This window comes from Orcinus orca, chromosome 16 (genome assembly GCF_937001465.1).
Source record: "Orcinus orca chromosome 16, mOrcOrc1.1, whole genome shotgun sequence".
NCBI lineage: Eukaryota > Metazoa > Chordata > Mammalia > Artiodactyla > Delphinidae > Orcinus > Orcinus orca.
In genome coordinates, this window is record NC_064574.1 from 36,540,157 (window position 1) to 36,566,189 (window position 26,033).

At 39.2% G+C, this 26,033-nt stretch overlaps 1 protein-coding gene across 5 annotated transcripts in view; it reads left to right on the forward strand.

Moving 5' to 3' along the window:
- Positions 1–26,033, forward strand: part of PLCB4 (phospholipase C beta 4) — a 428,120-nt gene that overhangs the window by 147,201 nt on the left and 254,886 nt on the right. For all 5 annotated transcript variants that reach the window (XM_049699214.1, XM_049699215.1, XM_033440307.2 and 2 more), the window contains one exon: positions 17,599–17,657. The gene's annotated coding sequence lies outside the window, so the exon portion shown is untranslated. The remainder of the gene's footprint in view (positions 1–17,598; positions 17,658–26,033) is intronic.

Consider the following 26,033-nt stretch of genomic DNA (forward strand, 5'->3'; position numbering starts at 1 on the left):
TAATTGTGCAAGTGAACCATCTTCCTAGGCATATTAGATCTGTACACGTATAGTCTCAAAGTTTTTACATCATTTATATTCAGATTTTTCTTAATGTTGTTCTCAGTCAGCATTCAACAACTCATGGAAAAGGCAGTGTTTTATCTGAGGGTGTCTGTCTCTAAAACGCATTCCCTTCCTCTTGAAACAAACAGAATAAAAGGGTATTGAAACAAAGGAAAAATCACTTGGTGCACTTTTGGTCAACATTTATCTTGCTGTAAAAAGAGAAGGAAGAGAAGAATGTAGATTTGCATCAATTAAATTCTATCACAGTTACTGGTTCTCTTTCTTCATGGAGTCAGAAATCAACAAAGTAAATTTATTCTTTCTGGTTCGAAGTTGTCAGGGAGTTATTGAGAGGGAGCTGAAGTCCTGTTTCTGCAGCAAAACTAATGTGAGAGGAGAATAGTAAATTAAATAAGAGCACGATGATTTAGCCAGCTGCTTCAGTGCCCTGAATGATCACTTGTAAGATGCAAATAAATGTAGGGCTTTGTGCTATTAAATAGAGTTATGGTTTTCAACTCAGAAGAAATATTGTGATGTGGCTGAGTAGTCCCATTAATGGGATATTTTTGGTCACTCATTTGTCCTCGGATTACCTCAGCTCCAGAGATGGGAATGATTAACATTGCACTCTAATCATGAGGAGTCGGAGGGATGGTGTGTCTATAAACTGGAATTGAAGAATGGCTTATGAGTTCTTTCACTAGTGTATCACTGTGTTCCCGGATTTTTGATTTAATGTTTTATTTCTCTTTCTTGAAGGCCATCTATGGAAACACTAGAGAGCTTTTTTAACCCTTATGCAACCCTGGTGAATCCTCCAAGTTAAGAGGGGCATCATGTAGTCTGTAATTAATTCCACGAGAGAACTTTAAGATTTCCAAGGTGCTTGGTTGGTCTGTCCTCTTATGTGGTGTGGGGACAAGAACATATATTACCAGCGGGACTCTAGTCACTAGCATTACTAAATGTTGAAGCACTTTAGCTTTCTTAGGAAATGTCAAAATAGTCTCTACTCTTTTTCTGTTTGTTTCTTTTCATGCTGTAGTTTTCAGGATCAGGATCATAACACCAAGTCATCTTCACAACCCCCCAGAATCATAACTAGGGAAGTACACTGGGTCTGACTTGGGAAAAGAAGGATTATAAAAATGGAATTGTGTTTACCTTCCTACTATGACAATATATTAATCCCCATCCTAAGGGTTTCCTTGGGTAATGGTGGTAGAAAGTTTCATTCATTCATTCATTCAGTAAGCATTTATTAAGCACTTAAGGTGTAGAAACATTGTATAAGGTAATGAGAATAAACCTAAAGGACAGCTGGCTTCTTCAGTGACCGCTGTTTCTGGGAGTGCCCTGAGAAACAAGTTAGTTAGCATGGCATTGACTGCTCGTCTCACTCTTGAATCTTAGATGGTAGAGACACTGAAATCTAGAGGAAAATTATGCAGTGCTATTTATAATTTCAATCTCTCTGTTCTTTCAAAACTATCTTGAATTTCTTTAAAAGTATTATTCTCAGTCTTGAAACATTAGGTTATCTTTATAACAAGTGGTTTTCATCTTGACAGTATCCTTAACTTTCTGAGAGGAATGAAAGAAATTTGTATGCTAAACCTCAGGTCTTCCAGTTTTTTATTATTCTAGACAATTGATGCAGTATATGAAACTTTTGAAATTATAATTTACTATTTTGAGTCTTATCTCTTCCTGCATGTTGGTTCATGCTCTCCATTGCATTAATCTTCACCTATTTACATTTCAGTCATTTTGTTTGTCTGTTGTTTAATCCATTCATCTGGATAATTCCTGTCAAACTCAGCCACAATAGCTGATATGGAATATATTACATAAAAGTCATTAAGGGCAGAATAGAAAGAATGGTATTCTGATTTTGATCTTTATTCAGAATTCTCAATGACTCTCCCTCAGTGACTGATGGCAGCAAGTGTTCCAAAAGCTACTTATTGGAAATGGCAGTCTCAGTTTCCTGTCTTCACTCCTGACTCTCAAAAGTTGGATGTCAGGTAGTCAATACAGTTACTGTGTTTCAGGTTCTTAAAAATCCTTGTCGAAATGAAACTATTCATTGTTTTTCAGACTAAATGATTTTGTTTCTTTAACCTTTTCGATGCTAGTTTTCAGCTTCGAAGTCATTTCCTTTTCTTACACTATACACGCAATCCATCAGCCTCTACATTCAAAATATGTACCGAATTGACCACGTTCCCCAGTGTCAACTGTTAACCAGCATTGACCAAGCCTGTTAATTGGTTTCTCTGTTACACTCTTGCCTTGCTACAGTCGGTTCTCCAAATAGCGAAGGTTCCTTTAAAACTTAGGTCAGACTGTGTAACTCTGGTGCTTAAAAGTGCTCCATTGGCTTCTCATTTAACCAAGAATCAGGTTTGATCAACGCCTTTGAGTGATCTGGCTTCCTTTTGCTGATTTCACCTCCTTTTAGTGTCCTCGCGCTCACCTTGCTGTGCTCCAGCCACAGTGATCTTTTCAGCCTTGTAAAACGCGCATGCCCCTTAGGGCCTTTCCACCTGCTAGTCCCTCTTCCTGGAATCCTTTCCCTCCAAATCTTCACAAGCCTTACTCTCTCACTTCTCTTAAGTCTTTGCTCATATGTCACTTCATTAATGAGACCCCACTGGGGGCCCCTATCTACAATAAAAACATCACCCTTCTCTTCCCCTCCCCCCAGTAGGAATCCAATAAATATTTTTTGAATGAGTGAAACAACTATTTTTCATGGAACACATTTAATTTCCTGTTCTATTTATGGGAATAGATAAGGAAGGCATAAAATGATCCTTAGCAGAAGAGGACATGTAAATATTACAACAAAGTGGTAAAAAATAAGACATGTTAAAAATTCAAAACCATATCTTTAGTTTTCTTAAAGTACAAACAGTAACAGAACAAAGAGTCAATACATTTTTGAAAAATGGAGATATTTCTTGGAATAGCTAACATTTGTAACCAGATCATTATGCAAATATGTAATATAGCTGGTATAATTTTGAGTTTCTTTTTTCTAAAATAGTAAATACTCCCCCTTTTGTGATCAAATTTAAACTGCCAATATGCTTGACAAACTTTCTTTTGTAGTAAAATGTGTCTCTGTGTGTGTAGTATGTATACAACTATATATACATATATATGATTGAATTATCAATGATTTATGAAATTTTAAACTAATGAAAGTTATGATGCATCAGAGAGTTATTTCCTATTGTTAAATGGGGCTCTGTTATGATTATTATTATTGATGTATTATTATTTGTAGGTATTAAATACATACTTTCAAACTTGTAGAGGGAATATTTTTTGTTTGTTTTTGTTTCTATTTTGGCTGCATTGGGTCTTCGTTGCTGTGTGTGGGCTTTCTGTAGTTGCAGTGAGCAGCGGCTACTCTTCGTTGTGGTGCACAGGCTTCTCATTGTGGTGGCTTGTCCTGTTGCAGAGCACGGACTCTAGGTGCACAGGCTTCAGTAGCTGTGGCACGTGGGCTCAGTAGTTGTGGCTCATGGGCTCTAAAGCACTGGTTCAGTAGTTGTGGCGCATGGGCTTAGTTGCTCCACGGCATGTAGGATCTTCCTGGACCAGGGGAACCTGTGTCCCCTGCATTGGCAGGCAGATTCTTAACCACTGTGCTACCAGGGAAGCCCCAGAACATTTCTTCTTTAACCAGAATATCTTCTTCTGCATGTTGTAAATGTGTGAATTTACTTAATTGTCTGGGCTTGTTGCCGTATCTCCAAAAGGAAGATAATAATATGTTACTGACTTAAAGGTACGATATATGGAACTCTGATTGCTCTTGAAGATTCATTATTTTAAAATCACAATATCTCCACACCCATTAAAATAGCTAAAATAAGAAGAAAAAAATGGGTAGTTCTAAGTGAGTGAGGTTGCAGAGCAGTTGTGATTCTCATACATTCATTGTTGGTGAAAATGTAAAATGGAACAGCCACTTTGGAAAATAGATTGGCAGTTTCGTATAGTGTTAAACATACACTTACATATGACCCAGGAATCCCACTCCTGGGTACTTAACTAAGTGAAATGAAAATTTATTTTCACACTAAAATCTGTACACTAATATTTGTAGTAGCTTTGTTTATAATCATCAGAAACTGGAAACAACCCAGATGTCCTTCCAACTGGGAATGAAAAAACAAACTGTGGTATATCCATACATTGAAATACTACTCAACAGTAAAAAGGAACAAACTACTGATGAACACATCAGCATAGATGGATCACAAACTGCATCATGCTAAGTGAAGGAAGTCAGAGTCAGACTCAAAAGGCTATGTCGTGTATGGTTCCTTAACATCCAGAGGTTGGGTGGGATTGAGAGGAGGGGCTGACTGCCAAGGGACAGCGTGAGAGAGATTTGGGGGTAATGGAACTGTTTTATGTCTTGATTTGTGTGTTGGTAACGTGATTGTATGCATTTTTCAAAACTCATAGAACTGTATACCAGAAAGAGTGAATTTTACTATATGCAAATAAAAAACAGGGATTTAATCCTCTTGATTAATAAAACCAGCTCTGCCTCTGAGTCCAGCCACTGGAGAAGCCTGAATGTCCTAGGAGAGTGAGCACATCTGTGTCTTAGTTCCTCATTTCATTTTACTTCAGTTGCTGGGGTTTCCTTGCAAGACTTAGTCTTGCTTCAGGTAGTACTCGTAGACTTTGATTCCGAGGTCAGAAGTAGCAATGGCAGAAAACCATCCCACATTCTCCCAGAAGCTGTTTCAGAGGGATCCTGCCAGCTGGTTAGCCTAGTTTGGTGCCGGTGGTGGTGCTGACAAAGACAGAGAACTTGTTAGAGTTGTAGATAAATCAGCTGCTTTAGTTTGTTCATAAAATCAAATGCAGATGAACAGGAAACAGAATCAGAGCAGGCTGTTGTCCATACAGATTATTCTAGACTATGCATTTGGAGCCCATCTATTCAATATGGTACCTGTGTCAGGGCCTTGGCCTCAGCAGCCATGTTCTGGGTCTTGAAGAGTTTGTAGAGTTCAATTCCATCAATAAAAACCCAACTTATTGCCATATCCCAGTGTATTGGGCTCCAGTGGGCCAGCTGGTGATGTAACTTCTCACAGAACAAGTGGTTGACCAGTTGTCTGTGACCAAAAAAAGTGATCCAACAAACATAAATACCGGTCTGAAATTTACATAATTCATAACAAGAGAACTTAAGGCATTGAGTGGTTCTTGTAAACTGTGCCATACTCTTTATTTATTTATTTTTTCTATTTTCACTTGCTGACTGGAGGATGCATTTTATGTTTATGAAAGATGTGACTACATAAAGGTTTTTGAGGTCATGATTCTCTGGTCAAACCAGCTCTGTTTCCATTTTTCTAGACTCTTTTGTGTCCTCTGCCTTAGGGGTACCAGCTTCTCTCGTACTTAGCTGTCTCAAGAGTGCTATAAATCTAGATTGATCCTGAAACCAGCTTCCTACCAGCAGATTAGAAGTGAAGCGCAACAGATTAAAATGAAATATTTTTCTCTCTGGCATTACTCTAGAGCAACAACTGGAGTTTCTGCTGTTACTATTCTTAGCTTAATTTGCACACATCATTTTCTCTATGTGCCTCCTTACTTGAGTGCAGAAATAGAGGAGAAGGGAGAGGACAGTAATTGATCACCCACCTTGGATTGGGGAATGTGATAGGCACTTTTCGTGTATTATTCTGTTTAACTTCACAACAATGAGTCAGGTAGATAATTTTGCTACTTTACAAACAAGGAAGCTAGGGCCAAGAGAGGTTAATTGACTTGTATTCTCAAAGATAGGTCTCTCTCATTCCAAAACCCACTCTTTTTATACCTCAAGGCTCCATTTGGGAATAGGATTTCCTCATCTCGTTTCCACCTTCTCTGAAGGATGGAGACTGCAGTGGTCTTTTGAGATTGAGCCCTGGGCTCCTTATCATACCTGGTCTGAGAACCAAGTCTGCTCTCTGTTTTACTTTTCAGAGTCCCAAGAGATTTGGCCTAATTTTATGTATTTTTCAAAGTTTCCATCACACACTTATCACCTGTTTCTTTCTCCTCCATGACTGACTGAGGAGGAAAATTGAATCTCTGAGTTTCATGGCCACAAGGCTTTCTTATTTAAATCATCACACTTCTAATCACCACGGGGAAATACGAAAGCAAAGAGAGAGAGAAAAAACCCAATAGGAAAAGTTACAAAGATTCAAAAATAGTTTAAAATCTTAATCCTTGAGCCCAGTCTATGTGTTATAGCTCTTGAAATTCTTCTTAGGAATTATTTCTTAGAAGATACTAGAAGTCTCCTTAATAGGGATTAGTTATTCATTTGTATCTTGGATCTGTGGTCCAAAACAAATTCAGGTTGGTACCAGTGATGAAATTTTCTCTCCCAGCCGATCATATTTTCCAGTGACTGTCTAAGCTCTAAGGATTTCATTATAAACCTGCCCTGGGAGAGACTTCCAGAAAGCAAAGGTGTTTCAATGTTAGTTTGTGTCACTGGAGGGGGTTGGGAAATGGATATTAGGCTCAGTCTGAAGCATTTTTGCTACCCAGTACCTGGAGTCAGAGCCACACGTGGGAGTTGAAATATTCTCTGAATGTAAACTACACACTGGATTCCAAAGACTTAGAATGCAAGAAGAAGAAAAAAAAAGGAATTTTAAACCACCTCAGTAATTTTTCTATCAATTACATGTACCTCAATTATATAAGAAAATTCTGCAAATACTGGGTTAACTCTTATTAATACTAAATTCACATTTTTAAACTTTTAATTCTCAGACTATAATAGATTCACATGCAGTTGGTACCGTCTTACACAACCTAGGTATAGCATAACAACCACAAAATTTATATGGATACAGCCCACTGACCTTATTCAGATTTTACCAGATTTACATGTACTGGTGTTTGTGTGTCTCTGTGTGTGTGTGTTTAGTTCTGTGCAAGTTATTCACCTGTGTAGGTTGATATGACCACCACCACTGTCAAAATACATAAGAATTCTATTGCAAGGATCAGGTTTGCCAGATACTGTAGCCATAGCCTACCTCCTCTCCTCCCTAACTACTGGAAATCAGTAATCTGTTATCCATTTGTGTACTTGTGTCATTTCAAGAATGCCATACAAATGGAACTATATAGTTTGTAACCTTTTGAGATTAGCTTTTTTTGCTCAGTAAAGTTCCCTGGAGATCTACCCAAATTATGTTACCAAGAGTTCTTTCCCTTTTTATCGCTGAGTAGTATTCCTTTTCTTTTTACCTTTTTAATAGTGCTCCTGGAAACTAAAATTACATATGTAACTCACAATTGTGGTTTTCATCATATTTCTATTGGACATTACTGGTTAAAGTTCATGCTTGTTGGAAGTAACCAAAAAGCACATTTCTGTTGCATTTTCATTGAATTTCAGGCATCCTGTGTTAAATGGTGCATTTTGTTCTGCCAACTCTGAATCAAGGCAACAGTACCTTTTAAAATCATTTCAGGAGAGTAAAGTCATCTCATTGTCTCTCCCACTCCCCTCCTCCCACCCTTTTTTCTTTTTTGGTCAGTTCTCAGTAAGAAAACCTTTGTATTTCTATCCACAAAAGAAACTTTTCATAAGGTTAGGCATCAAGGAGGGGTTTCTTGCAGCTGCTGCCAGTGGTATTTGGTGCACTGGTTTGAGACTAATTAAATGGCTCATATTTATCTGATATTTTCCCCCTTGGGAGACTCAGAAACATTTCTTTTTTTTTAACTTAAGCTTCAAAAAGAAACCAGCTCAGTTAGCTTATGATGGGAGAAAGAAGCAGGACACAGGGACACTTCAGAGCAGATTAGAACTGAGGTAAAGGATAATACCATTTTCAATTAAAATTGCCTGGGGAAATAAGGTAGGCAGAGAATAATTACCTGGGTTGGCACACGTCCAAGTTTCTGAAACTAAGACCCTGTTTGAATGTTCTGAGGGATCACTGACGACCACAGGCAGCCAAGGACTTTGAGAATTATGTCTGATCTCAAACCTATTTGAGTGTTCTGGCTGCAGTGCATAGCAATTTTAAGTCAAATTATGTGGCTTGAGAAATTCTACCAAATAAAACTTGGGAAAAACTAAGACCTCTCCCAAATAAGCAACTCCAGAAAGCATCAGATTAAAGGGAGGTTTCTCTGACAAAATACATTTATACTTCTGTAGTTTCTGCTCTGTGCCCACCAGGGCAATGGAGCCGAGATGGAACCATAGGAGAACATAAAGAGGACTGATTAAAGAATAGTTCTAATCACTCACCTCCTCACAGAGAGGACCCTGGGTGGTAACAGTCCTTGGTCAGCGCCTTGCTGGTACCAGGAGCAATCACTGAGTAAATGCCAACTGACACGTGAGCTTGTCCAACCTAGCTGTGGAAATGCATCGTTGAAAGCAAGTGTTCCTTTTCTATTTATTTATTTTTTAATTGAAGTATAGTTGATTTACAATGTTATGTTAGTTTCTGGTGTACAGAAAAGTGATTCAATTATATATATATATACATATAATTTTTCACGTTCTTTTCCATTATGGTTTATCACAGGATATTGAATATAGTTCCCTGTGCTACACAGTAGGACCTTGTTGTTTATCTATCTTATATATAATAGTTTGCACCTGCTAACCCCAAACTCTTAAGCCATCCCTTCCCCACTCGGAAATCAAGAGTTCCCTTAATACAGATATCAGGATGTGCCTCCCACCCCCACTCCACTTCCACCTCCACCTCCAGCTCCGCCTCCAGTGACCTATTATTACAACTGCTAAGCCTGTGTTTCTTGGGGTCTGTGCTGCTGATGGCACCCGATGCCATGATGACCCTGCTTTGGCTGGGTGGAACTGATGGAAAAGGTTGGAGGGTATTGAACTACAGGTTTTTCCTTTCTCATTACCTAAAGAAAGGCTCACTTTCTTCTCTATAGTAGGAAAGGGAGCCAGTGGTTTCTATTCTTTGCTTCTAGTGTTAGCTTTTGCTTTGTTGCTATCTTTTCATAATCTCTCAATTTCAAATGTAGGACAATGGAAAAGGGTTTGGAAGGAATGAAAAAGAGAAAGAAGGAATCAATCACAGTTTTCATCTCTCCTCTTCCAAATAAGGATATAGGGGGTTAAGGAATGCCTGGATTATTTTCTTTTTTAAGAAGTCTTCATAGGCTTGCTTGGACAAGGCTGCTGCTGGCACATGGGGTGTCTTTATGCAAATTATAGAGTCACACCCCTTGGCAAGGCTGCAGCCCCAACTCTCACCCCTTGGCCTTGGATGTGAACCAGATCTATTTGAGTGCAGTGCCTAGGTGCTTGGCCACCACCTTGTGCTGTATGATAGGTGCAGGAAGCATCCCTATTTCACAACATGGAAACACAGATAAGTGCACAGACAGCTATGGTTTTAAGAGGAAGAGTCCACGGTTTGAATTCACATGCCTTTTCTTACCACGTGACTCTGGCTCAGTAATATAACTACCCTGTGACTCAGTCTCCTCTTCTGTAGAAAGTTTCTGCTACATGGAGTTTGGTGAGATTTAATGAGTTAATATACATGAAACACTGAGAGCAGCACCTGGACTTAGTAATTTCTCATTAATTGGTTATTATGCCATGAGCTAGTGACTATATTAAGCATGCTTTTAATTATTTTTATCCTTTTCCTTCAACTGTTAGTGTGGTTATGTATACATTGCCTCTATGTAATTTCCAAATAGCCAAGTCTGTTGAGTGAAAAGCTGTTAAATTGGTTGAGACCGTGTAGAAAATATAACAATTTAATTTAAAAAATTTTAGTGCATGATGGTATTTGGATACTTAAATTTTTTTTTTTTGGTCCTTCTAGGTATTAGTTATGTATCTGTTTTCTTCTTCTTTTCCTTCTTCTCCTTCTTCTCCCCCTCCTCCTTCAGAATATCAATTTTCTGCACATCTAATTTCATAAGGTCAGTTTAAGTTCAAGAAGAGAAGCATCTCATATACATCTGGAAGTTGGCAGAGTACATGCATTCTTAGGGTTAGAGCATTAGCTACTCTAGTGATAAATGGGAGAACTGTTACAAAGCTACTCGCTGGGTTTAACTTCCATACATCCTGTCTGTTGGCCAGTTAGCCTGCCTTGTGACATGATGTCAGCTCCCAACCTGAGAAAAAAAAAATGCATACAGACAACAAATGCATGCAGCAATTAGGTACTAGGTATAGCAGGCAGAATTCTCGTATGGCCCCAGGACTCCTACCCTGGTGACTGTGACCTTGATGGATGTCACTCCTGTGATGAGGTTATGTTAGATGGTGCAGCTGACTTGCAGAATGAGCTTTTCTTTGGTTGGCCTGTCCTAGTCAGCTGAGTCTCTAGTAGGGACTAAAGAAAGATTCAAGGAGAGAGAGGGATTCCATGAGGGGGAGATTGTCCACCGCTGGCCTGGAAGAGGTGGGGCTGTGAGGCAAGGAGTGTAGGTAGCATCTGGGTGCTTGGCTTGGCACCCTGCTGACAGCCAGCTGGGAACGGCCCCCAGTCCTATGACTGTAAGGAAGTGAAACTGGCCAACAACCTGCCTGAACTTGGAAGTGGATCATTCCTCAGGCTCCAGAAAGGAAGGAAGCCTACAGAGACCTTGATTTTAGCCTTGTTCAACAGAGAGCCCAGCAGCTGGACCCAGACTTCTGACCTACAGTACCAAGAGCTACTAAATTTGTGTCCAATGCACGAGGGAAACCAGACAAAAGAAGGTAGCTAGGTAATTGCAAAGCCATTGCCACTATTGAGAGAAAAAAAAATGACACTCATAAAATGACTCATAATAAACTCCTATAAAGAGCCCCCAGTTAACCATTTTAGATCCAGTTAGCCACAGTAAATGACAGATCTGGATCGAGGCAGAGCTTAGAATGGTTTCTCAAACTGGCAGTTTTAGACTTTAGGGAGGGGCAGAGGAATGACGAAATTGCTCCCTTGCTAGACATTTATTGCACGATGGTAAAGGGAAAATGCGCAGACTAGGAAGGTGGACTCCCCTTCTTTCCATGCTCGTCAGCATTGCTGACTGTGGTTTCATTTGGGGGGGCTCGCTAACCCCGTGCAAGGAGAAGAGCCAGAGAACATGGGTGAGGGGCCATCTCGTGGGAGTGACCAGGAGGAGGCGCTGTGGGGACCTGGCAGACCCAGACCTTCTCAGGAGCGACAGCCACCTCTCAGCTGTGGCTGGCATACAGGCGGCTCTCTGGGTCCCTGTTGCCCAGTCTTCCAGATTTCCAAGAGATGCTGGGGTTCCGATATTTTATATGAAATCTCCCGTTATGTAAGTGTTAACAATCAGCTCAAATGTTCAAAGATCACCGTAGGGAAATGTAAACAGGTATGTGGCCACATCAGGCCCTCGGCAGCCTCTCTTTCAGAGCAACTCAGAGGAGAGAGTTATGTGAGCAGTTTGGGGTTTGGGGTGTGAGCTCAACTTGGACAGTGGTTTCTCTTGCTTGGTCACTGTCATGTCCTCAGAGCCAAGGACAGTGTCAGGCCACAGGGTTTGCTCAGTATATGCTTGTGGAGTGGCTCTGAGGAGATGTCAATGTGTGCATACTCTTATGTGAAAGTATCAAATGTGATTGCTTTGGCAAAATGAGTTTCAAAGATCCTATTGCTTTCTTTTTTTAATATAACTATAGTTGACTGACAATATAGTGCTAGTTTCAGGGTACAGCAAGGTGATTTATATATATATGTATATATATATATATATATAGAGAGAGAGAGAGAGAGAGAGAGAGAGAGAGAGAGAGAGAGAGATTCTGAGATGGGTGTTAACATTACCTACGTCTTACAGATGAGGAATGATCTCAGAGAGGTGAAGTCAGCTGCTTGAAGACCACTCGGCTGGTAAAATGACTGTTCTCGGCTTTCTCTGATAGCCAGGCTTCTGCCCTTCTACGTGTTTGCTGCTCAGGGTGTGCTCTAGAACCAGCAACATCAGCACCTCCCGGGAGCTTGTTAGAGCTGCGGAATCTCTGGTCTCAACCAGAATCTGCTGATAACTTTGGTGATTTGTATGTATGTTAAGTTTCAGAAGCATTGTCCTACCCCATGGGTTTCTAAACTTGGATCATTCCTGAGCCACTTCTATGGATTTGGCGAAATCTGTCTTTAACCTGAACTTATTACTCATCTTTTCCACTTAAATATATTCACTTAAAAAGAAAAGATAACTGATAAATAACTGGTAACATGATAACGTTACTATAGTAAATAGCCATTAGTATATTTATAGTGATATGATTAATTTCAATAGAGACCTGATATCATTTTCCATAAATAGAAGTTGCATTAATGTATATGCACTGTACATTCTCTCTCCATGTACCATGGTAAAATACATACATTTTACATGTAAGCTGTACCATGAATAAAAACTGTACTGTAATAAACTGTAAAATATCTGTGGGCCATCAGTGGGAGTGTGTTCCATTTGGAAACAATACTATGGTAGATTGTAAAGATGGCCGCCAAGTCTTTCCCTCCCTGTATCCACGCCCTTAAAGGGTGCAAAGTCCCATCAAGAAATAGGGCTCTCTCTCCATCCTTTGAATCTGGGCCTGACCACGTGGCTTGCTTTGCCCAATGCTACGTTAGCACATGTGACACAGCAGAGGTTTGAGAAATGCTTGTGCAGTGGGATCTACACTCTTGCCATTCTCACCAACTTGAGATCATTGTGTGAACCAAAATAAATATTTGCTAATTTAAGCCACACAGGTTTGAGGTGGTTGGTTACACTGCAAAAACTCACTAACATAACTGTTTTCTAACATTCTGTTTGTTTGCAAAACAATAATTTTCCATGTTCAGTAGCAGATCACAGTGAAATGATCTCTGTTTTGATTCAGTCTTGCCCAGTTATTCTTCACTTGAAAACAAAATTTCAATATTGAATATCTTGGGAAGAGCATTGAATGCTAGTCCTTTGTGTTCAGTATATAGATTCACAACATTAGGCCTCGTAATGTAAGCCTCAGATATTTGTAGGTTTTTTTCCCTCCACTAAGAAATAAAAACTTCACACTTGGCTAAAGCTCCTCATTGCTTTGAAATAAGACTATATCTCAAGCACTGTGGCATCTGTCATTAGTGGTACTTTGCAGGCATACGCTCTTCTTTGGCAAAGGTAAAATATAATTGTATGTATTTCCCATCACAAGAAATTCCATGGAGAATTACAATAGTTTGTCTCGTAAAAATGTAAATGTTCACTACTTACTGTTTTCTTGGAGAGTGTAAGTAGGTATTTTGTCATTTTTGAAAGAAGCCAACTAATATTCACTGGCAAACTTACTGAAAGATAACCTTTTTTTTAACTGCTTTAATGAAATATCATTTACAAAACATAAAATTCACCCACTCGCAGTGTATGATTTAGTGGTTTTTAGTATATTCACAAAGTTGTGCAACCGTTTCTACAGTCTAATCTCAGAACATTTTCATCACCCCAAAGAGAAATCCCACACCCCTGAGCGTCCACTCCCCACCTTCTCTGCCCCTCCAGTCCCGCACAACCACTAATCTGCTCTCTATCTCTGTGGATTTGCTTATTCTGGACATTTCATATACATGGAGTCATATAATATGTGGCCTTTGTGAGTGGCTTCTTTCATTTAGTATAATTTTTTTAAGGTTCATCCATGTTGTCGCATGTATTCATGTTGCATTCTTTTTATTGCTGAATAACAGTCTATTGTATGGACATATCACATTTTTTAATCCATTCATCAGTTGATGGACATTGGGATTATTTCCACCTTCTGGCTGTTATAAATAATGCTGTCACGAAAAATGTACATGAAAATTTTTTGTTTGTGGACGTGTATTTTCATTTCTCTTCGGTACATAACTCGGAACAGAATTACTGAGCCATATGGTAATTCTATGTTTAACCAGTTGAGGAATTGCCAGGATATTTTCCAAAGCAGCTGAAGCATTTTATATTCCCACAAGCAATGTAGGAGGGTTCTGATTTCTCCAAATTCTCACTAACACTTTTTCTAACCTGTCTTCTGATTATAGTTATCCTAGTGGGTGTGAAGTAGTATCTCATTGTGGTTTTGACTTAATTTTCTCTTATGGTTGAACATCTCTTTATGTATTTGTATATCTTCTGGGGGGGGGAAATGTCTATTCAGATTATTTACCCATTTTTAAATTGAGTTATTTGTCTTTTTATTGTTAAGTTATAATAGTCCTTCTTAAAATATTCTGGATATAAGTCTCTTATCAGATACGTGATTTGGAAAAATCTTCTGTTTTCTGGGTTGTCTTTTCACTTTCTTGATGATGACCTTTGAAGCACAGAAGTTTTTAATTTGGTGAAGTCCAACTTATTCATTTTTTCTTTCGTTGTTTGTGCTTTTGGTGTTATATCTATGAGACCATCGCCTAACCCGTGGTCACAAAGATTTGTTCCTGTATTTACTCCTAAGAGTTTTATAGTTTTAGCTCTTATATTTACATCTATGATCCATTTTGAGCTATTTTTTGTGTATGGTGTGAGATAAGAGTCCACCTTCATTCCTCTGTGTGTGGATTTCCAGTTGTCCCAGGACTATTTGTTGAGTAGACTATCTTTCCCTCTTTAATAGTCTTGGCACCCTTGTTGAATGAAAAACAGCTGTTGTTTACACCAGCACTAATAGGATCTGAGATTTGGGGATTTTGTGTAACTATTTATTAGGTTTCTGTCTACATTATAGAAAACTATCTTTCCTCTTTTGAAAGACCCGTGCACACACAGAGACACATAAACACACAGAGAGTCATAGAGGCCTATTCACAGACACACACCCACACACACTCACTCATCTATTCAGTCTCTCCTTTACCAAAGACCCATTTACACCCTTCAACACCTAGAGTAATAATACTAGGATGAAAATGTTGGTAGGTTGAGGCCTTGATTCACATATGACTACAACACTAAGTCAGTTATAGTAGTTTGCCCACTATATGCCAATAGCTAAATAATTCATGACAAACTGTTTTTACTGCTTCACCTCTTTGTAGTTAAGTATTTCTTTTTTTTTTAACTTTTTTTTTAAGATTTAATTTTATTTTTATATTTTTGGCTGTGTTGGGTCTTTGTTGCTGCATGTGGGCTGTCTCTAGCTGTGGCGAGCGGGGGCTACTCTTCATTGCAGTGCACGGACTTCTCACTGCGGTGGCTCCTCTTGTTGCGGAGCACAGGCTCTCCGCACAAGGGCTTCAGTAGTTGCGGAACACATGCTCAGTAGTTGTGATTCGCGGGCTCTAGAGAGCAGGCTCAGTAGTTGTGGCGCACGGGCTTAGTTGCTCCGCAGCGTGTGAGATCTTCCCAGACCAGGGATCGAACCTGTGTCCCCTGTGTTGGCAGGCGGATTCTTATCCACTGCACCACCAGGGAAGTCCCATGTAGTTAAGTATTTCAACATTGGCTTTCCCAAATGTTGCAATATCCTAGCCATGAAGCAGAAAGGCTTATGGAACAATGCATCAGTTTTATGCTGGATAGTCACGTAGGGAATTATAGAAGGAAAACGAAAATGTGTCCAGTATTTAAATCTCTGGTTATAGAAGGACATGGGTAGCAAGTGGTTTCTCAAAACGAGGAGCATGGTATAGCAGGGTTAATTAATTATTGACCGTTTTTGGAACTCGTCTTGTTTTACAGTCCCAAGAGACATAAAACATTTTTAACTTCCCAGCTCTAGGCGGGGCACTTAATAATTCACCTTTTCAATGAAGCTGTGGGGAGGCACTATCTCGGTGCTGGGGATATACATCATGGTTCTAATACACACATGATCCCTGTCTGCATGGAATTTATAGTCTCATATTAATACATCACTACAAGTATAAATGTAATATCAAAACTATGGTAAATGCCATGGAGGGGGTAGTACCATGGAAGCTAAACATTGGTCAGGGTGCCTGGGTTTGAATGCCAGCTTTGTGTAATTCTTGAATAGACACCCAACTTCTCAGTTTTCTCTTCTATAAAATGGGAATAATCACAGTACAAACATTTTAGAGTTTTTATGTTGATTAAATATGATGATGCAATCCATGCTTAAAGCTGGGTCATAGTAAATATTTACTAAACAGTGAAGTAATGGGAATTCCCTGGCAGTCCTGTGGTTAGGACTCCATGCTTCCACCGCGAGGAGCCTGGATTTGATTTCTGGTTGGGGAACTAAGATCCCACAAGTCTCACAGTGCGGCCAAAAAAATAATAATATAAAATAAATAAATCAGTGAAGTATGTGTAGATGATGCTGTATATTCTCTATTTCTATATACTTAAAATGGAATGTTTATTTCCATAGGAAGTTTAGATGAATTGGATTCTTGTTTTTTTCAATTTTAATTGTAAAAGTAATATGTTTTGTGATAAAATATTGCATAATTGTTCAATGTTAGGTTAAAATGCAAAGGCCCTTTTTACCTCCCTACAGTACCAGTTCTCCAGAGGCAGCCCAGTTGAGTTTCTTGTTATCCCTTCAAATATGTTCTCTGAATATAACAATATTCATGTCTGTGTTTTTACACCTAGATTAGTGAGGTTTGTTTTAACACACTGGGGTCATAGTACACGTATTACTACATTACTTGAGGTTTTAAAAAGTAATACTATGACCTGAGAATTTTTTTCCATGTCTGTCTATATAGACCCAAGTCTGCTTTTTTTTTTTTGTAATGACATATTTTTTCACTTGTGGATGTACCTTTCTACCCGGGACTTTACTGTGGACATCTCCATAAATAAATGATGACCTTGGGAAAATCCCAGTTCAGATTTTACAGACATTATTTTCCCGTATTTCAATTGCCAATTTTTCTGCCTCTAACTTCTTTCCAAATGCAGATGGGCTTCCTCTTACTTCTATGTACTTCTGACACCACCTGGAACTATGCCACTCCCCCACCCAACACAAAATCTTGGAAAGATCTTGAATTCTAAATTCAATGTCAAGTCCAAAACTACATAACAACTTGTTAATGAAGGCAATACAAAAACACACATCAAAAATAATGACTATTTGTACATAGATACAATTTCATTGTAAATCTTTCCTATTCAGCACTGCTCTTCTTTGAAAGATTTCTTAAAATTACTATCAGTTTCACTATCCATCAGGGAAAGATCATTATATCTACTTCTAGAACATTTTGGATATCGTTGTTGTTCAACTTCTGCTTAATTATTTTGATAGGTTAAGAGGTTGAATTGTAGATCAGCAGCTTAGTAGAGAGAGTGTATAAACCCTATAGGCTGGATGTAGCACTAAGATTTCTGATTTGATGATTGTCTGTTTTTGTCATCCATTTAGAAACTAATGTCACTAATTTATTAATGTCTCTTTCTCATGTGTTTTAAAGAATATTATAGGCTTTGATTTTGAAGTGCAAAGGGCTATTTCTTTCCATGAGAATTCTAAATTTCCTTCACATTGATTTTTCTCTGATCTGTGTCCTTCCTCCACAGAGGACAGCGCTGTGATTTGACTAAGTGGACGTCACCTTCAGTCAGTCCCCAGCCATCTGGTAAGTACTCTGCACACAGTGGGTAAGTTGCTAGATGTGGGGTTCTAGAACTTTCGGTCTGTAAAATGAATCCCTTCATTCACACTGATGTCCCATCTGAAATGCCTCTCAAAACTGATTCACAGATGTTTTCCTTGATGTGGTGGAGTGTTCAACTCCTGGCATTTTCTAGATTCAAGTTTATTCATTCCACCAACCTTGGGTACTTCATTTTCTGCTGGATTTTCTGTTTGCCGTCTGTGGGAGTATTGCCTGCATTTAGTAAGCATCAGATATTAAGTTGCTGTTTTCTGTAATTCTTTCTGAGGAGAAATGTATGCGACTTGTTTTTAATCTTATGCACATTTTGTTTAAGAAGATCCTCAGCGATGGGAAAAATCATTGTCAGTTGTAGTACACCCTCCATTTTATGGCAACTACCTATAAGGATGATGTAATTAAATCCTTCCAATGTTCCTCTAAAGTTCCATTTTACAAATCTTTAAAGAAAAAGTAAAATGGAAATCTAAAATATATATGCACATTTCTTTTTATTTATAAACAATAACTTGCCTATGCTTTATTCAAGAGCCAGAATCCTAGCAAATGTTCTTTTCTGACCCCTTTGTCAAATTGCTATTTTCTACTTGGTGTTGTAAGTAAAACATTTGGAGTATGTGTCATTTCTTACTTCAAAGGACAAGAAGTCATTTTATAGTGATCACAAGGAGAAGATAACCAGCAACTTTGCTGTTCATCTCGATAAGTGAACTCGAGGTTCCAGGCATTTAAAATCAATATTATTTTCTTCTCCGTGTTTCATGTCATGTCAGATATTCCATCATCTTCTGGCAGGGCCCGTGGCTGATTTTCTTCTGGCCTTTCTGTGAGGGGAGGGAAGAATCACACAGCCCAACACTTCTCCAAGTGATCAGTATTTAATGATGACACAAGACTATCAAGAAAGTAGATTTATTATTAAATGTTCCTACTTATTTTTAGTCAAGTGCAGTATATTTTACTGTTCCCCACGGATGACTCATAAACCATGTCTTAGCAGGCAAATCGGAGTAGGGGGTGCTGAATAATTCAGTAGGGACTTTAAATCAGTGTAGACACAATGTCTGATTTTTACTCTTTTTTTAAAAACCGTTTTTCTGGACTATCCGCTTTCTCTGTACAATAGTTGTATTATCCTTAAAAAATAAGTCATTGTTTATCAGCTGGATTATAAATTGTCCCTATAAAGAATTAGGTACTTAGTGAAAATAAACACTTGATTTAAGAGTCCAAAAGAAAAAGAAAACAGAGCTTAGAAGTCATTTGTTCTATATTGTAAGTTCCAAGAACGATTTCCTCTGTATTAAGTGGTATAAATGCCATGCATTTGATTTTACAAAGACTTTGGATGGCATTGGGTCCTGGGACAGCTAACATAGTATGTGGGCTACTCTTCCATCCCCACACCTGTTAGGACTTGATGGGACCTGGTGTCCCACATGTCACCAGGTTGGTTGATTGTTATCTTTATGTTAGGCTTGCCCTTTTCCCAAAGAGAGAATTCTTGTGTATTTCGTGCTATCCTCTCCTAAAACCAAAAACATCCCACTCTAGCAACATTCAATTGTTGGATACCTTTTATGATGAGGTTTTTTTTAAATAGAAGTGAAATCGGGTTCCTTTATAATGTCTTCCCATATTTAAAATGGGGACTATCTAGACCCTGGCATCTGAACCTTTCTGGTTTCATCTTGAAAGCCTGCTTTATTTTGCCATGATTCCACCAGTGGGCTGTACATTAGTTCTAAGTGGTTTTTTGTTGTTGTTGTTTTTTTAGGACTATTACATCCACAGTAGGCATTCATAATATATTTTAATCCCTTAATGGCAAAAGGTGTATTTTAGATTTCTCTTATTTATGTTACATTCAACTTAGCTTTCTATCAGTGTTAAAATAGGAAATAGTTATAGAAAACAAAATGAAATGAATTATCTTCACTCTTAAATTTCTAGCTTCTGAATGAGTCTTCATAAAGAGGAATTTATTAGCCTAGTTAAACCAAAGGCTGTCTTCAAGTTTCATGAAAAGAAAGAAAACGACCCTTGATACCTACTGCCCTGTTTTATTTCAGTTTGGAAGGTAGACTCTTTTTGGGGGGAAATTTACCTAATGTTGGGGTGCTTTCTTGTTTTCTGAATGACTTGAAATTGTTTTTATTAAATATTGATTATGTACAGAATTGATAACATCAGTGTCGATTATGAAGCTCACCAAACTTTAAGCTGACTTCTCTTTATTTTTACTTCTTCTCTGGGGCCTTACACGCTACCCTTAACTTCCTTCACATCTGGAGGTATATATGCTGTGCCAGTTACTAGCATCTTTTTTCTAGGGCTAAGACCTCTGTTCTAGGGCTGCTGCAATGCTCTTTAGGAACAAAGATACTTCTTGCTTATTAAACTGTGCAGTTATTTTAAATACTTAAGTGTTATAGAAACTTATCTGAGGTACAAAAACAACAATAAGCCGCATAGCACAGGGAGATCAGCTCCGTGCTTTGTGACCACCTAGAGAGGTGGGAAAGGGAGGGTGGGAGGGAGGGAGACGCAAGAGGGAAGAGATATGGGGATATACGTATATGTATAACTGATTCACTTTGTTATAAAGCAGAAGCTAACACACCATTGGAAAGCAATTATACTCCAATAAAGATGTTAAAAAAATAAAAAAGCCACACACACAAAATAAACAATAAGAATCCGGTTTCCCATTTTCTTAGGGTCCATTCATACATCACAAAATTCTTGGCTTGGGCTTCCCTAAGCAGATCTGAGGTGGGATTTTTGCACAAGTGTTTTATTAAGGCAGTGCTCCCAAGAGAACTAGGGAGTTGGGGAAGGTAAGGGAGAAGGAGGGGGCCAAGCAGAGGGGTGGTTCGGGCAATGTCCCTGCCTCAGCCTGACCCCTGGGGAGCTCTGGAGTGTAATTGCTCCTGAGAATCTGTTCCTTCTGCTAAAGGTAAGGAGCTGGGCTTTCCCATCCCTGCCTCAGCCATTGGCTATGGGCTGGTGGGAGAGGGGCTGTAAACTGGGGAGCACTTGACTCTGCATCTGCAGGTGAAGCAGCTCTAGAAGTTGAAGGCTGTTCCTCTTAAAAAATTTGCTAGTGCCATCTTTAGAAGCAAAACACAGAAAAACTGGGAGGTGGGCACGCAGGACAGTTAAAAGGTACCCAGTGATATCCGAACAAGACACTGGAGTGTCTTCTCTACCTAGACACATGTTCTCTTACTCACTTCCTCACTCATGCAGGCACATTTTTCATCCCTTAGGCCTTTTCCTGGTGCAAGTTTACATACTTTTGGAAGCTGTATAAATTCATTTTCTTCCCTTGAATAGATCATAAGTTACTGCTTCAAATATCTAAGTCCTAAAGTGATTGCACCTATGTAATTTTCAGTGAGTGAGACACCTAGGTAATTTTCAGTTAGTAGAATTGCTACATATATTAGAGTTAAAAAATAAATAAAATCTGAAATTTCAAAGCTTTCCTTATATGAATTTCATCATGGATAATGATTTCAGTGCCCTGAAAAAGAAGCAAGGATACTGTGTGACTATATGGTTGGCATTTATTCTTGCTAGAAACATTTCCAAGCATAAATATTAACTCTGTTATTTTTCATTCTCACCTCTTTTAACCATCCTTTTAAATTTTATATCCAAACATTTCACCTTTGCCTTAAAAGTATTTTCCTAAACCTTTTATAGAAATATATGGTGTTTCCTTGGGCACCTTCAACTCAGCATAGCACAAAAGTTTGGTCCAATAGAAAAAGCATGTGAGCAGCATGAATAATTTTAAATTTTCCTATAGCCTCATTTAAAAAGAAAAAAAAAGAGGTTGTGATAACAGGCTGTACTGGAGGCTGGGAAGTCCAAGATCACACTTGAAATTAATTTTAATAATATATATTTTAGCCCAGCATATACTAATTCTTATCATTTCAACATTCAACATTATTAATTATATTTTTACCTTTTTTTTTTAAGAATTTTCATCTGTATATATTTTATATTTACAACAGATCTCAGTTCAGACTAGCCTTATTTCAGGTGCTCAAAACCACCTTTGGCCAATGGCACTGTATTGGACAGTGCAACTTCAGAATGTTATAGAGAAACTCTAGGAAGAGGCTTACTTCCTTTAGATAAGACTTTTTGTCAGCACTTTTGAATCTCCCAGCTTGGTAACCCCATTCAATAAAGAAGTGAGGCGACATTGTTGTCCAAAGAAAGTGAGCTGATCTGTCCTTGATGAGCCATTGCTGCTTCCATTTGGGACTTAATGCCCTGTAGGCATGACTTATGATTAAAATGATTGGGTTTGGCAGCTAAGATATCACTGATAACCTTGAGGAGTGCAGAATTATAGGGTCACTTTTTGGAAGAAACTGAGTCTTGAATGAAGGGTAGAATGTAGAAAAAATTTGAAAAGGAAAAGAGGGCATCTTAGGCAATGGAAAAAAGTTGTATATATATGTATATAATGTGTGTTGCAGGAGAAGGTTCTGGAAGAGTTTGGGCACTTGCGTGTAAACTGATGAGACTGGAGTACTAACTACACAATAAGAAAGGTAGGTAGTGGCTAGTTTGATACCAGGTGTGAAGACTCGGATTGTGCAGTGTATGAAGTGAGGTATCATCATGACCCAGTTTATACGCTGGGGTCTGTTTTAGTTATTTATTGTGGTGTAAGGAATCACTCCAAAATGTAGTGGCTTGAAACAAAAGCAGCCACCTTTTCACCTCTCACATTTTCTGTGGGTCAGGGGTTCCAGAAGGGCTTCGTTGTGCTGTTCCGGCTTGGGGTCCCTCAGGTAGTTGCATTCAAATGGCATCTGAAGCGGAAAGGACAAGAGGCTGGAGCAGCTGGAAGCTGGCTGGGCTCTCTCTCTCCATATAGTCTCAGGATTCTCCGTGATGTCTCTCTTCATGGGAAACTGTGGGCTTCTTCACAGCATAGCAGCTTTAGGGCAGCTGGACTGCTTACGTGGGCTCCAGTGTGATTATTCCTCCTGACAAGTGAGACGCAGATCTTCTTTATGACGTAGCCTTAACGATCATGCTGCATCATTTCCATCACATTATTTGGTTACTGGTGAGTCACAAGCCTGTCCAGTTTCAAGGGAAGGAGACATAAATGCCCACCTCCCAGTGGGAGAGTGTTAAAGTCACATTGTATGAAGAGAATGTTGGAAGAACTTCTACCACAGGGGCCCTCTCCAATGCCACTGCTGTACGGATCTTGCCCCCTGTAGCCATCCTCTGGGCATGCTCTGGCGTGAACACACCATTCATTCCTGGGCACACTTCTGCACAGTGGCTCCCTTTCCCTCCCTTACCTGGTAAGCTAGACTGGGCAGCCCTTAAGACAACCTGAAGTCTTTTGTTTAGACAGTGACTGGTCAGTACTGGCCTGTCATCCACTTTTTATTATCTTCACTTAATCTTTACTGTTAGTGGCATCCCCAAGGGGTGGGCATGGCCCAGCCTCAAATGTTCTCCTCCCTTTCTTGATTTGTGGAATAATTGAGAGATGAGAGCAAAACCAAAGAGAAGGAAGAAGTTTCTAACCCTCTACTCCCCTTGCCAGAAGGACACCCCTCTACCGCGTAGGGATGTCCCTTCTAAGAGGGAACTAGGTGTGTAATGAGCTTTCACTTACTTTCTCCTCCCTCTTTCCTCTTGCTAAGTCACAACCTTTAACTAGAAAAGATTTAAAATGCCAGCAGTCTAAGAGTTTAGAGGTAAAGTGTATTGAACTCTGCAATGTATTTACTGTGAAATACATTAAAAAACAAAACAAAACAAGAACTGATGGTTAGAGAGCTCGATAAAAGGCTAGATATTCAAAAAAGCTAGGTGGTGGGAATATGGTTGTTCACTGTAAAAAAAAAAAAGAACTTTCAACTTTTCCTTATTTTTAAAATAAAATACTAGAGCAGAAAAGCATAAACCATATAATTATAATGTGATACCTTTGGGAAAATAATGTCAGTTTTCTACTTCAGTAGATGCTGAAGGCTTATCCTGTTTTGCAGGCCAAAGAAAATTTCAGAAGTTTATATTAGCAAAGTTATTTGTCCTTTCTTGTTTGCTGAAAGATTTGAAGAAACTGGAAAAGGTCTAACAGTCCAGTATAGAAAATTTTAGCTGTTGCCCTTCTATTTTTTAGTTTCTTTGACCAGGCTTTTCACATGAAGCTTGTGAGTATGCTATTTTTGAAGTCATCATGACATTAAAATTGCTTTTGTGTGACATTTCCCAAGAGTCCTTGTGTGGTCGTGTCAGCAGGAACTTCTTATTCCAAAGAGAGAATTTCTCATCTCCACATGTGTTCCACACACCCCTATTTTGAATTGGGCAGCCTGAGTCTTTTCCAGATCTGAAACGTAGATTTTTTTTTTCCCCGTACAGTGGAAAGGTTTGCATTGTTTGGTCTGTTGCTATAAAAGGGAGAAAAAAATAAATCCAGTTTAGTTCCCTGATCCTTTTTATTTTATCATTTTTTTTTGATTTATCAATAAAATGTTGAAAGCCAGTGGAAATTGTTGCATTTGAAAGTCCTTGCCTACTTTTTTGAAATGAACAGAGGAGCAGGCATCGTGTCTTCTCTGTCCTCAGGTGGGAAAGGGCAGCTTGCTGAGGCCTGAGGACTAAAATAAAGCCTCCCAGGAAAGGAACCAGCCAGTGACCTTGGGCAGTAACCGCCTTGCAGGTCAGCAGCTGCTTCGTTACTTGCCATATTTTGTGGCCTGTGGGGGGAATCAAGTGTCACAAACGCAGGAAGAGAGCAGTTTGAGGACGATTCCAGTGGCTCTGCCGGCAAAAGTGCTGACATGATCTACTGACCCTTCCCGTATGGCTGCAGGCCATGTGCTTTTACAGTGGGCATGCAGGGAGCAGAGAGAAGGCACTACTCTTATAAAAAATAAGCAGCAAGAAACGGATGCAATGGTAGTATTTTGTTTACTCCTCGAGTGATAATACAGCGGTATGGAATTTGGATAGATGTAGTGCACTGTCTCGTTGGAGATGTTTGAGAGCCCTTATTGAGCTAATAGAAAAATAAAAGTCACACCCCCTTCTCCAAGCAATTAGAAGTTTACTGGAAAACTGGAGGTTGCTCCTGGTGACTTTTATAATTTCTCACCTGGCTCAATGCATTATGGTGTAGGAGGAAGAATGTGAGCTCTGAAGCTTGGGGCTTGGTTTTCCCGTCTGGAAAATGAGCACAGTGTCACCGATTTCATTGTATTTTGGAAGTCTTTACAAGGAGATGTTGCATACGTAGGACCTGTCTTACTGTAGATAATATGTTCCTTCTCATTTTTATTTCCCAGGGATGTTTGTGAGGCTCCAAACTACTTTCTTCTTTGTATGACATTTCCCAAGAGCCTTTGTGTGGTTGTGACAGCAAGAACTTATTCCAAAGATAGAATTTCGTGTCCCCACACATGTTACATACTCTCCTATTTTGAATTGGGCACCCTGAATCTTTTTCAGACCTGAAATGTGGATCTTTTCCCCCTACAATGGAGATGTTCCCTTTGTTTTTTCTGTTTCTGTAAAAGGGAGAAAAAAAAATAAGCAAATCCAATTTAGCTCCCTGGCATTGGAGATGTTAACTCGCCTCTTTCTTCTCCTCGGTAACCCTTTGCTTTTCTCTTGTACAAATGTAAAGGAATGAAGAGTCTGCAAAGGATTGACCTTGAGGAGCTTCAGGTACCACATTGTCCTTCCTTTAAGGAACTTCTTCTACCTCGTGGTCCTCATGGTGCCCTTCCTTCAGGGACTTTACAAAGGGCCATTTCTGTGGATTCTAGACTGCGTACAAATGCAACTCTTCTGTTAGGACACCATCGCCGGATTGAACCACCTCCTTTTCCTGTGTTCACACCATCTCTGCTTCTTCCCTCTGAGCACATCTGCCGGCACCCGTGCCCCTCCTGGTGCTTATTTCTGCTGTTCCCAAGGCTTTGGTCTTAGCTAAAATCCTGCGTTGCTTTGCCTGCCTTGTCTTTCTTCTTCCTTCTGCCTTTTTAAAAAAATGAAGTGAAATTCACATAACAACAATTAGCCATTTTAAAGTGAGCCATGCAGTGTCATTTAGCACATTCACAAACTTGTGCAACCACTACCTCTACCTAATTCTAAAAATTTTCATCACCCCCAAAGAAGCCCCTACCCACTAAGCAGTTGCTCCCCACTTTACCCTTCCTCAACCCGTGGCGGAACCATACAACCCTTGACCTTCGCTTTTTTTCACTAGGCGTAATGTTTTTAAGAGTCTTCAATGTTATAGCATGTATCAGTGTTTCATCCCTTTTTATA